Here is a 14,438-nt window from a genome sequence, read left to right on the forward strand (position 1 = left end):
TTGGAAAAAGAAAAACTTTTCTTTGGAAATAGTTGCTTTTTGCAAGAGAAAGAGAATAGTGTAATGTAGTTGAAAAGATAGTCCCAAATCGGATGAGAGAAAAGAAAGAGAAGGGCTTATAAAGCACTACACTTTTCTATTACTTGTTTGATTGCACATTGGGTTGAACCCATGGTTGGACCCGCGGGACGGTGCAACGCACCGTTCGCGCACGCGCGGCGTAGGCAATGGGCTATAGGGCGCATAGTGGCGCTTTATTGACGCTTTTTTAGGCGCACTTTGCACTTCGCACGCCGCATCGTAGCGAGGAGCGATTGGAGCCTTTAATTTTCAAACCGATCTGGAAAGACTCTATACAGGGGTGTTTTTCACACTGAAAAGACACCAGAGGCTCTATAAAAGTTGCAGAACCCAACCATTTCAAAGTACAATCGAATTTACTCATTTCTGGATAAATTCTTAAGACTTCTAGTGCATTATACTCTCTTTCTTGCTCCCACCAAAATTCGTTTTACTAAACTATTTTCTTATTGTTTATCTAATTACTATTATACTGCAGTAACAGAAATTAGACTGATTCTCTCAGGCTTGTAAGATTCTAAGGGCATTTCGGATTTGACTCTGCTTGTGCATAGCGTCGTCAAATTAGTAGGACATTCCTACTGGCTTCATTGTATCTTGGAGGCAGTTCGCGGATCCCCTTTGCACACTTCTAGTGGGGGCGAAATCTGTCTTAAGAAAAGCGATTTCGCGCCTTGAAGCAAACTGGTTACTGCTTTTTCTTTCCAAAAGATACAGAATTATTTCTCTAACAATCTTAAGACAGATTTTTTCTTTGCTTCAATGGCGTTGTACTCAATCCGTCAAATGTCCCAAGACTTTGTCAAACTTGAGCGATTTGACAAAGGGAATTTCAAGCGATGGCAGAAGAAGTTGCACTTCATCCTTACGTCGCTCAAAGTAGTTCGAGTTCTCACATCCCCAAGGCCGACAACAGTTGAAAATGAGACATTAGCGCAGGCTCGTGCAAGAATGAAATGGGAACAAGATGATTACATCTGCAAAGGGCACATCCTCAATGCTATGTCGGATACTTTGTTCGACATATATCAGGGAATGTGATCGGCAAGTGAGATTTGGAACGCACTCGAAGCGAAGTACATGGCGGAGGATGCTAGCAGCAAAAAATTCTCTGTGAGTCATTTCCTGAATTATCGCATGGTAGATGATAGACCTGTTATTGATCAACTGCATGAAATCCAACACATGATGAGTCAAATTCATTTGCAAGGCATTTTACTTGATGATTCCTTTATAATTCCGTCGATTATTGACAAACTTCCGCCAAGTTGGAAAGAATTTAGAAAAAGTCTTAAACACAAGAAAGAGGAGATTTCTCTTGATGACTTGGCTCTATGCCTCAGGATTGAGGAAGAGTCAAGGATTAGAGATCATAAAGATGATCATGAGAATTCTTCATCTAAGATACACTTGGTGGACAATGTCAATAAACCAAACCAACAAGGGAAAGGCAATCGGAAGAGAAACAAACACCCTTACAAGAAGAATAATAAGAATAAGAAAAGGAAGGGTGCTTGTTTCAATTGTGGCAAACCAGGCCACTACAAGAGTGAATGTCGACTTCTTAAAGATAAGAAGTCGGGAACACCAACAGACAACAACAAGTTTGTGGCCATGATTTCAGAAGCAAATATTATTGAAGATGGCAATGATTAGTGGATTGACTCGGGTGCGACGAGGCATGTCTGCAAAGACAGGAATCTGTTTTCGACCTATGAAACGGTTGAAGATGGAAGTGTCCTTTACATGGGCAATTCGTCGACGGCAAAAGTCAAAGGAAGAGGCAAAGTAGAACTGGAATTTACATCCGGCAAGCGCCTCACTCTTACCGATGTCTTTCATGTACCTGAAGTGCGAAAGAATTTAGTTTCTGGAAGCATTCTTAACAAGAATGGCTTCAAGCTCGTATTTGAATCTGACAAATTCATTCTTTCTAAGGGGGGTACCTTTGTTGGAAAGGGATATATGTATGAAGGGATGTTTAAACTCAATATCAATAAAGTGAATGTCTTTGCTTATGTTGTTGACTCTTTATCTTTATGGCATAATCGTTTAGGACATGTTAGTACTAGGAAAATGCATGATATGGTTAAGTTAGATTTAATTCCAAAATGTGAAATTGATTTAGTAGATAAATGCAAAATATGTATGCAAACTAAATTAATAACTAAACCATTTCCCTCAGTAGATAGAACTTCTAATCTGTTAGACCTTGTACATAGCGATGTATGCGATATACATAGTGTTCCTACCAAGGGACGTAAAAAGTATTTTGTTACTTTTATAGATGATTTTACTAAATTTTGCTATGTATATTTACTTAGTCATAAAGATGAAGTGTTGGAAAAGTTTAAGGTTTATAAAACAGAAGTAGAAAACCAATGTGAAACATGCATTAAATGCCTTAGATCTGATAGGGGTGGTGAATACCATTTCCCTCTTTTCTGTGAATCAGTGGGCATAGTTCATGAAACTTCTGCCCCTTATACACCACAGCAAAATGGTGTAGCAGAAAGAAAAAATAGAACTTTAACTGAAATGGTTAATGCTATGCTTGTTAATTCTGATTTGAATAAAAGTTTTTGGGGTGAAGCATTACTTACTGCTTGTTACATATTGAATAGGGTACCAAGTAAAAAGAATAATGTAACCCCTTATGAGCTTTGGAAGAAAAGAAAACCAAACTTGAATTATCTTAAAGTTTGGGGTTGTAGAGCCATTGTTAAAGTTCCTAAATCTAAATTAAGAAAATTAGGTGAGAAGGGTATAGAGTGTATTTTTTTAGGATATGCTAGCCATAGTAAGGCATATAGGTTTCTAGTTATAGAACCTAATGATTTTCTACAAATTAATACAATAATTGAATCTAGAGATGCCTTCTTCTATGAGAATAGGTTCACTTCAATTCCAAAAGAAGTTCAGCCTAGTAATACTGTGGAACTTTCTTTAGAACCACAAACAAAAGATGGTGAACCTAGTGAAATAAGAAGAAGTAAAAGAGATAGAAGTGAAAAGAGTTTTGGTCCTGACTTTGTTACTTACCTAGTAGAAGGGACAAGAGAAAAACTCAAATCTTCTATAATGTTAGATTTAAATGTAGAAAGTGACCCTCAAACCTATACGGAAGCCATAAAGTCACAGGATGTCGCTTTTTGGAAAGAAGCAATTAATGAGGAAATGGATTCTATTATGGGTAATAAGACTTGGTATTTAGTTGATCTACCACATGGATCTAAACCTATTGGGTGTAAGTGGATCTTCAAAAAGAAGATCAAAGTAGATGGAACTATAGAAAAGTTTAAAGCTAGGTTAGTTGCCAAAGGGTTTACTCAAAAACCCGGAATTAATTATTTTGATACATATGCACCCGTTGCTAGGATTTCTACCATTAGAGTCTTGATTGCTCTTGCTTCCATATACAAACTTCACATTCACCAAATGGATGTTAAAACAGCATTCTTAAATGGTGAACTTGATGAAGAAGTGTATATGGAACAACCTGAAGGTTTCATTTTACCTGGTCAAGAGCATAAAGTCTGTAAATTAGTCAAATCTTTATATGGCCTAAAGCAAGCTCCTAAGCAATGGCATGAAAGATTTGATAAGGTGTTAGTCTCTAATGGTTATAGAATTCATGAGTCAGATAAATGTGTATATAGTAACTTTAAAGGTGGTAGTGGTGTTATTATATGTTTATATGTTGATGATATGTTAATATTTAGTACAGATTTTGAATGTATTCAAAGTACTAAATTATTTTTATCTCAAAACTTTGATATGAAAGATATGGGTGAAGCAGATGTGATCTTGGGTATAAGAATCATAAGACATAACAGTAGTTTGATTCTAACCCAGTCACATTATATTGAAAAAGTTCTTAAAAAGTTTAATCATTTTGATTGTTCACCTGCTTCAACTCCTTTTGATCCTAGTGGGTGTAGACCCCGATCCTGAGGACGATGCCGAGGGACGCGAGATCCCTCCTGCAATCCTCTAAGATCTCCACAAAGTGAAGGAGAGCTCTGCCAAGGAACTCTCGAAACTGATGCCACCCTCATAGCATAGCTCGAGTGGCGATATAAAAAGAAAGAGATATGTCTTGATCCGGAGCCAGGGCTCGAAACCGAGACATACCTAAAATAAACTCAGAGTCGCCATCCATGGACATGCCATGGAACCAAAACAAATGCTCTGTTTGCAATGGATAACCAGAGATACAAAGGGTCCGTGCCTGATGACGAATGGGGAAGGGGTTAGGCGCCCCCAATTCGCCCAAGTGCGAACACTTGGTCTCTTATGCCATTTTTCATTAACTTCGAAGAAGTTTGGGTAAAAATCATGTGAAATGGGAACAAATATCCCCGAGTGAACGTCTACCTAATCATGCATGACTCGGGGATGAAATAATAAACACACATAAAATAAAATGAAAGATGTGTCACCTAAGCATAGCTAGGTTATGAGTGACATGCCTAATGGGTGTCTAAATTCTGATGTGCAAACACATGCAAGCTATAGCTAAAGGTACAGGATCAGTACAAGAAAGTAAGAAAACACATCAAAACATATAATAACCATACAACAAATCCTAAGACTCTAAATTATTAGCCCGAGTCCTCGGATGGTCTGGTATTCATCCAAAGAAGCCTACGTATCCCCGCCTCCACGAGAATCAAGGCAACGTAGTTCTTCGTACCTATTCTAAGCTAGGATGCCTAAGACACCTAGACCTCTATCCTAGACTCGATCTAAAAGACCGGACTAATTATTAAAGTTTATTGTACGATTATTTAAATTCCAGTGAATTGTAGATTTTAGGACTCCCTATATGTCCTAACTAAATGCAGGTTAGCCCTAAGCTAATGCAGGTGGTTCCTACAACCTATGTGTAACTAGGCTGTGTGCCCTAAGGAAAACAATAGGATTGCTAACGTATCCAAGACCTAGTCATCAGTCGGCGATGTGAATCGCCAACTAACCGGACGGAGGCACTCCTAGCTAGGACAAACCCCTAACTCTAAAACAAACACAAACAAGCACACAACAAATCAAAGACGAACGCCTAACTCTAAAACTCTCTATCTAGGACAAACTCCTAACTCTAGAGAAAGATTTTTGTTAAAAACAAGGTCTTAAAGTTGAAGGGTTAAAGCATTTTTATTTACAAAGTTTGGCTGGACTTGGGACATGGATCCCAAGCTGCACTACGTACCTCATGGGAGAGGATCAAGCCAACGTAGTTCGAAACGAACTCTCAAACTACGCTTATAAAAGAAACACTCAACACTTTAGATTTTTTTAAAGGTTTTTTTATGTTTTCCAATGTTTTTGATATTTTTAAAGTTTTCAAATGTTTTTGAGTTTCAAATTTCTAATGTTTTTGGATTTTAAAGCTTTTCCAATGCTCTTAGATTCTTAAATGTTTTCACCCTTCAAGGGAACACGCAAGCATAACCACAAACTAGGGCAAAGCCCTAAATCAAAAGGGGAAACCCCGAACAAACAACAAGCGTCTCAAAGAGACAAACCACAACACGTAAAGAAGTGTCCCAAGAACAGAGAAAACAATCTAAGATCCCAAGCAGGGAAGGCTCTATATGACTGAGTTAGTCTCAAACAAGGATGAATGACAACAAATCTAAAGGCGAACTACTAACTAACACACTAAAAAAGAAGAGCACAAATGAGTCAGAGACTCACTAAAAACACTACCAAGAAAGGGGTAAAAATGAGTCAAAGACTCGCCAGGAGGAAGGGTTATTCTAACATGAGGCTAGGTAAGCCTCCTAAAGGAGAAACTCTCTACAGGAGACAAGGCTTGTCTCCGAGACACAAATGACGTAAAAAGGAATAAGAGACCCTGTGCATATTTGGCAAAGGTAAAACACCCAACCGGGCCGGACAGCTACCTAGCCCTAGGGTGCAACAAATGTGCAACCCAATACCCATAAGGGTAGGGGTATGCTGCCAAGCTGAGTAGGGTGTTCTCCCAAAACCAAACGACACACAAAGAGGAGGTTAAGCAAGAGAATGAGACTGGACAAGTCTCCTATATACAAAGGAGGGGTATGCTACTCGGACTGAGCAAGTCCCCTAAGGATGGGCTTGGGCTAGCGCCTTCATCGCCCCGATACAAGCATTAGAATCAATATAGGCTCAAAACAATCTAAAAAAAAAAAGAAAAGGTAAAATTTCCACCTAACATGTAATTTTTACCAAAATAGTTAAAAATGCCAAACAAATCATGGGAATGATTCAATATATGATTTATGACTTGCTAGCATGCTCATCATATCCCAATACAAGCATTAGAATCAATATAGGCTCAAAGCAATCTAAAAAAAAAAAAAGAAAAGGTGAAATTTCCACTCAACATGTAATTTTCACAAAAAATGGTCAAAAATGCCGAACAAGTCATGGGAATGATTCAATATATGATTTAAAACTTGTTACCAAGCTCAAAACATCCCAAACACTCATTAAAATTGAATAGAGCTCATATTGTCCATGATTTTCAAGAAATAGCACAATCATGACATATAATGTTAAAAGTGCAACTTTGAACTGACTTTTAGACCCCTCAAACATCAAAACCATCAAAAACTCTACCAATCAAAATTGTAGATCTCAGCATGAATGACATTCTCTCAGTTGACCAGTTTGTTCGGATCTAGCCAGAAGTGTCCGGAAAATGGCCTCTTCCGATCCATCGCCATTAAAAGACATATTAGCGTTTTAACTGAAAGTTCGGGCTCAGTTTTGACACTTAAAACATCGCTTCTGGAAAAATTCACTCAAGGACAAAGTATTAGAAAATCTTGTGAAGAACATTTTTTCTTTGTATGGCTTTGGACGAAATAGATCTGGAATAGCCTAAAAATGGCCAGCAAGCTGCTGTTGCAGAAATGACAGTTTGTTTAAAAAAAATGAAGCTTGCAAGTCGTTTTTGACATATTAAAAAGCATTTATGGAAACATTTGCTCAATAAGACAGTTTTAGGAAACATTATAACAAACACTTTTCCAGTTGACATTTTTGAGCAATTCCGATCAGAAGCAGCCCAAAAATTACTCGACACGATAATTTCTAAAACACTTGGAACAAAAATATCATTATGGACTAAACTTTAAACGAGCATAACTCTCTCGTCTTTTGGCCAAATTTGGGCCGCCATATGTCGAACTGACCGGCTTGACGAGATCTACAAGATTGATATGTTTGCTTTTTTAAAAATTTTGAGTATTTGAGGTCGAGAAAGGAAAAAATTCATAACTGGACAGCAAAGATCACCATACCTAGGAGAATACACACTCACTCACACCCATACACACACATATATATATACGCAGACATATGTTCACATATATACACAACACACACTCACGCACACAGACATACATACATTAGCCACTGAGAAAAACGAATTCCTAAATGCATGCAAAACCATTCCACAATTCTCAATTAAAGGCAGAGCATAGGACCAAAACTCATTTGACAACACCGTGGAAATCACAAAGTGAATCACTCAAGGACAGGCACAATATAAGTTTCTAGATGGACCGACCTTGATTTTGATTTTCAGTTCAAGCACAATGGAAAGGAGATACAGTACTTGTCAGTTTAAGATAATGAAGATGAACGATAACAGTTTTCCTTTCAAACACAATAAAAACGAACTTCCAGTGGGTTAACAAACAGCCCTTACACCAGTGTAGTAAACTAAATATGTAAACGAATGCATTACCAGTGACTTATTCACCCCTTGGACATAAAACTGAATTGGTGGAATAAAATGAGATGAGTTTGGTTGATGGGCTAAATAGTGCTTAAGACAGGGGTTGAAATGTGTTTAGGAATGTGCATAAAACCGAGGCTGAGCTATGGGACAGATTTGTGCCAAAACTGGGACAGCAACATGGAATGAATTTATCCCAAAACAAGGGCAGCAACATGGACTGAAGTGGGGACATAATTTGTGCTAAAACAAGGGTGAGTTGTGAACAGATTTTTGTGCTAAACATGGCTGAATATAGGGACAGATTTGTGCCAAAACTGGGACAGCAGCATGGACCGAACTGTGGGCAGAATCGTGCCTCAAATTGGGGCAGAGATGCGCTTAAAAATGGGGTGAATCATGGGTGAAAACTGTGCTGAAACAGGGAGCAGCAGTATGGACAGCATTTATGTTAAAACAAGGGCAGCAATGAGGCTGAAATAGAGGTGAATCTGTGCTGAAACGGAGGTAGCAATAGGGTGCAAACCTGGGGCAGCAACATGGACCGGGTTGTGAATAAACTGGGACTGATTCGGGAGGGGAACCATGGACAGAATTGTGCTAAAACAGTGGGGCTGAAATGAAGTGAATAAACTGATTTTTATACACAGAAATAGGAGCTGAAATGATGTGCAAACAACTAGTCCTCCCTATAGATCTGCTATACACAGTTCACACGTATGAGAACAAATAATGCACAAGTACCCTACAAACCAATACATGCAGCAGAAATCTGTTATAAACAGTCCATACATATGAGAATAACTCATGCACAAGTACCCTACATACCCCAATATGTGCAGCAGACTAAACGATGAAGTAGTCGCTGTGAATAGAGATTACCAGATGCACGGAGTCTCGCCGGAGTTAGATCGGGTTGTGAATTTTTTGCCGGATTCAATCAGCCCCCTAGTGATGACAAAATGGTGGAGGACCGGAGGTAGGAGTCGGAAGTAGAAGAAGAAGAGGCACGGTTATGGGTTGGGGCAGATTTCCAAATTAGAGGGTAGCTCAGGTGGCTGTTATGGAATAAAGTAGAAGAAGAGGGTTTTGGTGTTAGAGATGAAGGTGGAAGAGATGGTGGTAGAGGGTTTAATGGATATCGGTTGAGATAGTGGGTTTCGGGCTATGCTAAGGAATGGAAGGGAGCCCAGTTAGGCCATATGCAAGTGGGAAGGGGATCAAATTTTTCTAAGGTAGGAGGGAGTGGGAATTCCTTTGTTTTTTTTTATCTCCTTCCCTCTGTTTTCTCCCTACGAGAATGAGTTCTCTCTTTTTGTTCTATCCCTCTCCTCAATCCTTCAATTAAGGGTAGGTTCAATTAAGAATCAAAGCCTCTTTCCATAAAATATTAGTTGTTCCCTAAATAGTGTATAGAAGATGCCATCCACATTTTGCAAAGCAATTTTTTATTTTAGCAAATGTGATGCAATCATTTTAAAATTGATATTTTAAGCATGCACTCATCATTATACTATTTCTCAAATTGAAAACCGTATGGCTCCATGCAAGGGAAGAAGAAAAATACTACCTTTCCAATCACCATGCTTCTCTTTTCTTTCTTTTCTTTTTTTTTAAATTGCTATTTTAAACAACACCACACCCATTCCCATGTTCAAAACCATGTGGCTCCATGCAAGGGAAAAGAAAAAATGCTACCTTTTCAATCACAACATGCTTCCCTTTTCTTTCTTTTTTCCTTTTTTTTTTAAATTGCTATTTTAAACAACACCACACCCATTCCCATGTTCAAAACCGTGTGCCCTCTTTCAACAAAATTTTTTTTTTATATTTAGCTTTAATTAATAAAATACCCCTCCATGAAGTGTTGTACAAGCAACCCTTTTCTTCTCTTAAATCATTTGCCATATGATCTAGACCGTCCAAGCAATATGCCATTGCCTATATGGATTGCGCCCCCTTAAATCATTCCTCTATGACGATCCAGACCATCCAATTGATGGGTCCCAACCTAGGCAGGTTGTGTCCTCCTAAATTATTTCAATGGGCTGATCTGATCTGTACAATTGATGGGCTGAAATGTAAGTTGGTTGCACCCTCGAAAATCTCTTCTATGGGATGATCTGAAGCATTCAAATAATTGGCTATCAAGTGATAGGCTTGGATCACTCATAATGTGGGCCCCCTGAGTCTCTCCCATTGGATGATCTAAACCATCCATTTGGATGATCCATATTGCAAATTAGTTGTGCCACAAAATTAATTCTAATTAGAATAATTTCAACCATCAATTTGACGATCCACAACTTCAAAAATCATTTTCAAGAATGGTTTGGATCGTTTGGTGGGCCTCAACATGGAATAGATGTGGACCCAAATTATTTCGATAGAATGGTCTGAACTGGTTCATTTGATGCAACATAATGTAGATTGGCTGCGCCCCTCTAAATCATTTCTGTAGGCTTATCTGAATAACTCAACTTGATGATCGTAACAAAATTGGTTGTTAAAACGACTTCTCTGAGATTTTGACCGTTCTCTTGATGGTCATCTTTAGGCGTTGGATCGAAGTAGTTCAAAACTCATTTTTCACTAAAACAATGTGCGGGCCCCCCTGTTTGATCCAAATCTAAACAAATGCTCAAGGCGGGCCCACCAAACGGATCCAAATTCTCTTTTGCTCGGATTCTTATGAATAATCTCTCTCAACACTTAACGGAAAAAATGCGAAACATGGCGGAGATGATTGGATGGGGTTTTGCCCAAGCATAGCGAACTTGGGTCCGATCAAAATGGGGTGTCTACAGATGCCCCTCTTTGGCAGAGCGTGTGTAACACGCGAATGGCAAAGCTGAACAGACAACGCATTTTGATCGACCCGAAAACAAAGCAAACCAATTTTTTTGTTTTTTTTGTTTTTTTTTTTTTTTTTTTTTGGTTCTAAGAACGATATTTGCAAAAGCAAAACAGTAAAATACATGACAACAAAAATCAAAATTTAGAAGCAAATAAGGCAATGGCCTCTCATTGACTCTTAACTCGGCAAACATGACATCTCAATGAGATAGTCTCTCTCTAATACTCATGACTCAACTATCTAAACTATTTAACAAAGATGAAGGAACGATTATAAAAACACAAACACACACACTATTTTTTTTTTTCAGGCTAAGCCAAAGTAAACATAACAATTGCTCAAAGAGCACCAACCAAACAAACAAACAAATCATTCCAATCACTCAAAGAGTTTTCATTTTACCACCGAGTTTTTATCCTGGAATCGACAGCCAGAAAATACCTGACATAACAAAGTTAGAGGTCGAAGGAAGAAACAATGGCTATAACTTAGCAAAGCTAGGAGCCAAGGAGATATATCGAGTTTTTATCCTGGAATCGAGAGCCAGATCATTCAAAACGGGTAAAGAATTGTTTGAGAAGACTCAAAGTTTCAATACCGGATTTCAAAACGGGTAAAGAATGTTTGAGAAGACTCAAACTTTCGATACCGGATTACAAGACGCGTAGAGAATATTTGAGAAGACTCAAATTTTCAATACCGGATTTCAAAACGGGTAAAGAATGTTTGAGAAGACTCAAACTTTGAATACCGGATTACAAGACGGGTAGAGAATATTTGAGAAGACTCAAATTTTCAATACCGGATTTCAAAACGGGTAAAGAATGTTTGAGAAGACTCAAACTTTCAATACCGGATTACAAGACGGGTAGAGAATATTTAAGAAGACTCAAATTTTCAATACCGGATTTCAAAACGGGTAAAGAATGTTTGAGAAGACTCAAACTTTCAATACCGGATTACAAGACGGGTAGAGAATATTTGAGAAGACTCAAATTTTCAATACCGGATTTCAAACGGGTAAAGAATGTTTGAGAAGACTCAAACTTTCAATACCGGATTACAAGACGGGTAGAGAATATTTGAGAAGACTCAAATTTTCAATACCGAATTTCAAACGGGTAAAGAATGTTTGAGAAGACTCAAACTTTCAATACCGGATTACAAGACGGGTAGAGAATATTTGAGAAGACTCAAATTTTCGATACCGGATTTCAAAACGGGTAAAGAATGTTTGAGAAGACTCAAACTTTCAATACCGGATTACAAGACGGGCAGAGAATATTTGAGAAGACTCAAATTTTCAATACCGGATTTCAAACGGGTAAAGAATGTTTGAGAAGACTCAAACTTTCAATACCGGATTACAAGACGGGTAGAGAATATTTGAGAAGACTCAAATTTTCGATACCGGATTACAAGACGGGTAGAGAATATTTGAGAAGACTCAAATTTTCAATACCGGATTTCAAAACGGGTAAAGAATGTTTGAGAAGACTCAAACTTTCAATACCGGATTACAGGACGGGTAGAGAATATTTGAGAAGACTCAAATTTTCAAGACCGGAGAGGATGATATCTCAAGCTTTTTATTCTAAAAAATGATGGTCAGGTCGCTCCTATCATAACCTCCCAGAGATCAGAGGGGAGGAAAGATATCTAAAACATAGCATAGCTGGAATAGATCTGGAAATCATAACCTTTACCACAGGTATAACTCAAAGGTATTTGACGAAATCTCGCGGGCATTGGCCCCTTTAAACAAATAAACCAAAACTCAGCCTATATTTTGAAAAATGCAAAACTCAATTTTAAATTCCAACGAGGATTGGATTTTTCTGAAGAAATTGATCAAGGAGCCTAGCTCGAAAAGGGATGTTTGAGCTTCTCTTATCTTTTTTTTGACAAGAATAGCCATCTCAACTCTAAAGTTTTGTTCGACGTCTTTTATGACTTGGGAAACCAAGTCATAAAAGATGCCCCTAGTATGATTTTATTTCCATTACAAGATTCATAAGAGAGCCAAACGCAAGGGTTCAACTGAAAGGCTTTCATTTCAAAGAAATGCTTGAGGTTACAAAGCTTTTACAAATATAGGAAAATGGGTTCTGCTCAAAGCATTCTTCCTCCTGCACTTCGTGATAACATTCCGAATAAACTTGAAAAGTTGCCCCTTCTGAACTCTGCTCTGTTCGGCTCTGTCCGCAGGAGATGCAACTTCTTACTTTTAAAGCTTATCACCCCAGCCTCAAGAGAAGTAAAGGCTAAAGTTGACCTTAAAGACCTGACTTTGACCTGACAATGAAAGATTTTGACACACGATAAACGAGACTTTGACAAATGACAGACGAAAACTTTGACAAATGCACTACATAGACTCTAAAAGAGACTGAATCTGCTTCTTAATTTGATAAATGTTTAAGGTGGTAACAGTCTACCGCTCTTAGGATCTTTTGAATACCGCATCTAAAAGTGTTTCATTCCTCTTTTCGGTATTTCAGTCACGGTTATTACCTCCTTTGGATTACTTAGCTTTAACCACTTTAACTTGAAGAAGTATCGAAAGAATTTATGCTGGCGCTTACTCAGACTCTGAAGTAATGCCCAAAACGGAAGCACAATCGGCTTTCAAAAGCCATCCTCTGTGAAATCACTGCCATACCGAATTGCCCCTTCTAGGGTTTCGATTCAGCGGACCGCACGCCTTAATTTTTGTCTGGACTGTCTGCCCTTGCAGCTTTTTCCATCCAGCAGGCTTAGCACCCTGATTTTTGCCTAAGCCGCCCTTTCGGGTTTTCAACTTAGCGGGTGAATGACCCTAACTTTTGCCTAGAACGCCCTTGCGGGTTTTCAGTCTAGCGGGTCCAAGACTCCATCATTTTTCTTTTCTCTTTTTTTTTTACAAACCTGGGCCAATAACACCAGAAGGACTTTTAGGTAGGCTCGGGTTCAAACAGGATAACATTTGGTAAGTTGTGAGCAATTAGACCGAATCTGGATCCTCCAGACTGCCTACGTATCCCCAAAGAAAATGGGAATCAGGTCCCGCGTAGTTCGAGGTTAATATCTTTTATGACGAGAGTCATAAAAGATGCCCCTGGTTTAAGTTTGATAAAGAGATTTTGCTTTTGGCTCAAAGGAGTTTAGCAAAAAGGGGTTTTCATTTTTGAAATCTGGGCTATTGGCTTAACAGGCTCAAGTCGTCCAAAGATGGCCTTCCAGTGTTTTAGGCGTAATATTTCTTTAACTGATCCAGGTTTGTAGGTTCTGTTAATTTTTCTCCATTTTCATTGAGGAGTCTTACGGCTTTTCCTGGCAGGACTTCATCGACAATATAAGGACCAGACCAATTTGGACGAAACTTCCCTCTTGGATCAAATACCGGTGCCCTATAGGACTTCAAGACAAGATCCCCTGGTTTCAAATCTCGGACACGAACCTTCTTATTGAACGCCCTTTCAATCCGCCTTTGATACCCCTGGATATGATATAGAGCTCGTAGCCTCTTCTCATCTATTATCTGCAGTTCCTGATGCCTGGCCTTCGCCCATTCAGATTCCGGCAAGCTTGCCTCTATCATCACTCTTAGGGATGGGATTCTCAGTTCAACAGGCAAAACTGCTTCCATTCCATACACTAAAGAATACGGAGTGACACCTGTAGAAGATCTGATCGACGTCCTGTAAGCCCACAAAGCATAAGGAAGCTTGTTTGACCAGTCTTTGTAAGTTTCTGTCATCTTGCCGATGATTACCTTGATGTTCT

This window comes from Tasmannia lanceolata, unplaced genomic scaffold, assembly GCF_043159265.1.
Source record: "Tasmannia lanceolata isolate RefF3 unplaced genomic scaffold, GAP_Taslan_0.1 ptg000018l, whole genome shotgun sequence".
NCBI classification, from domain to species: domain Eukaryota; kingdom Viridiplantae; phylum Streptophyta; class Magnoliopsida; order Canellales; family Winteraceae; genus Tasmannia; species Tasmannia lanceolata.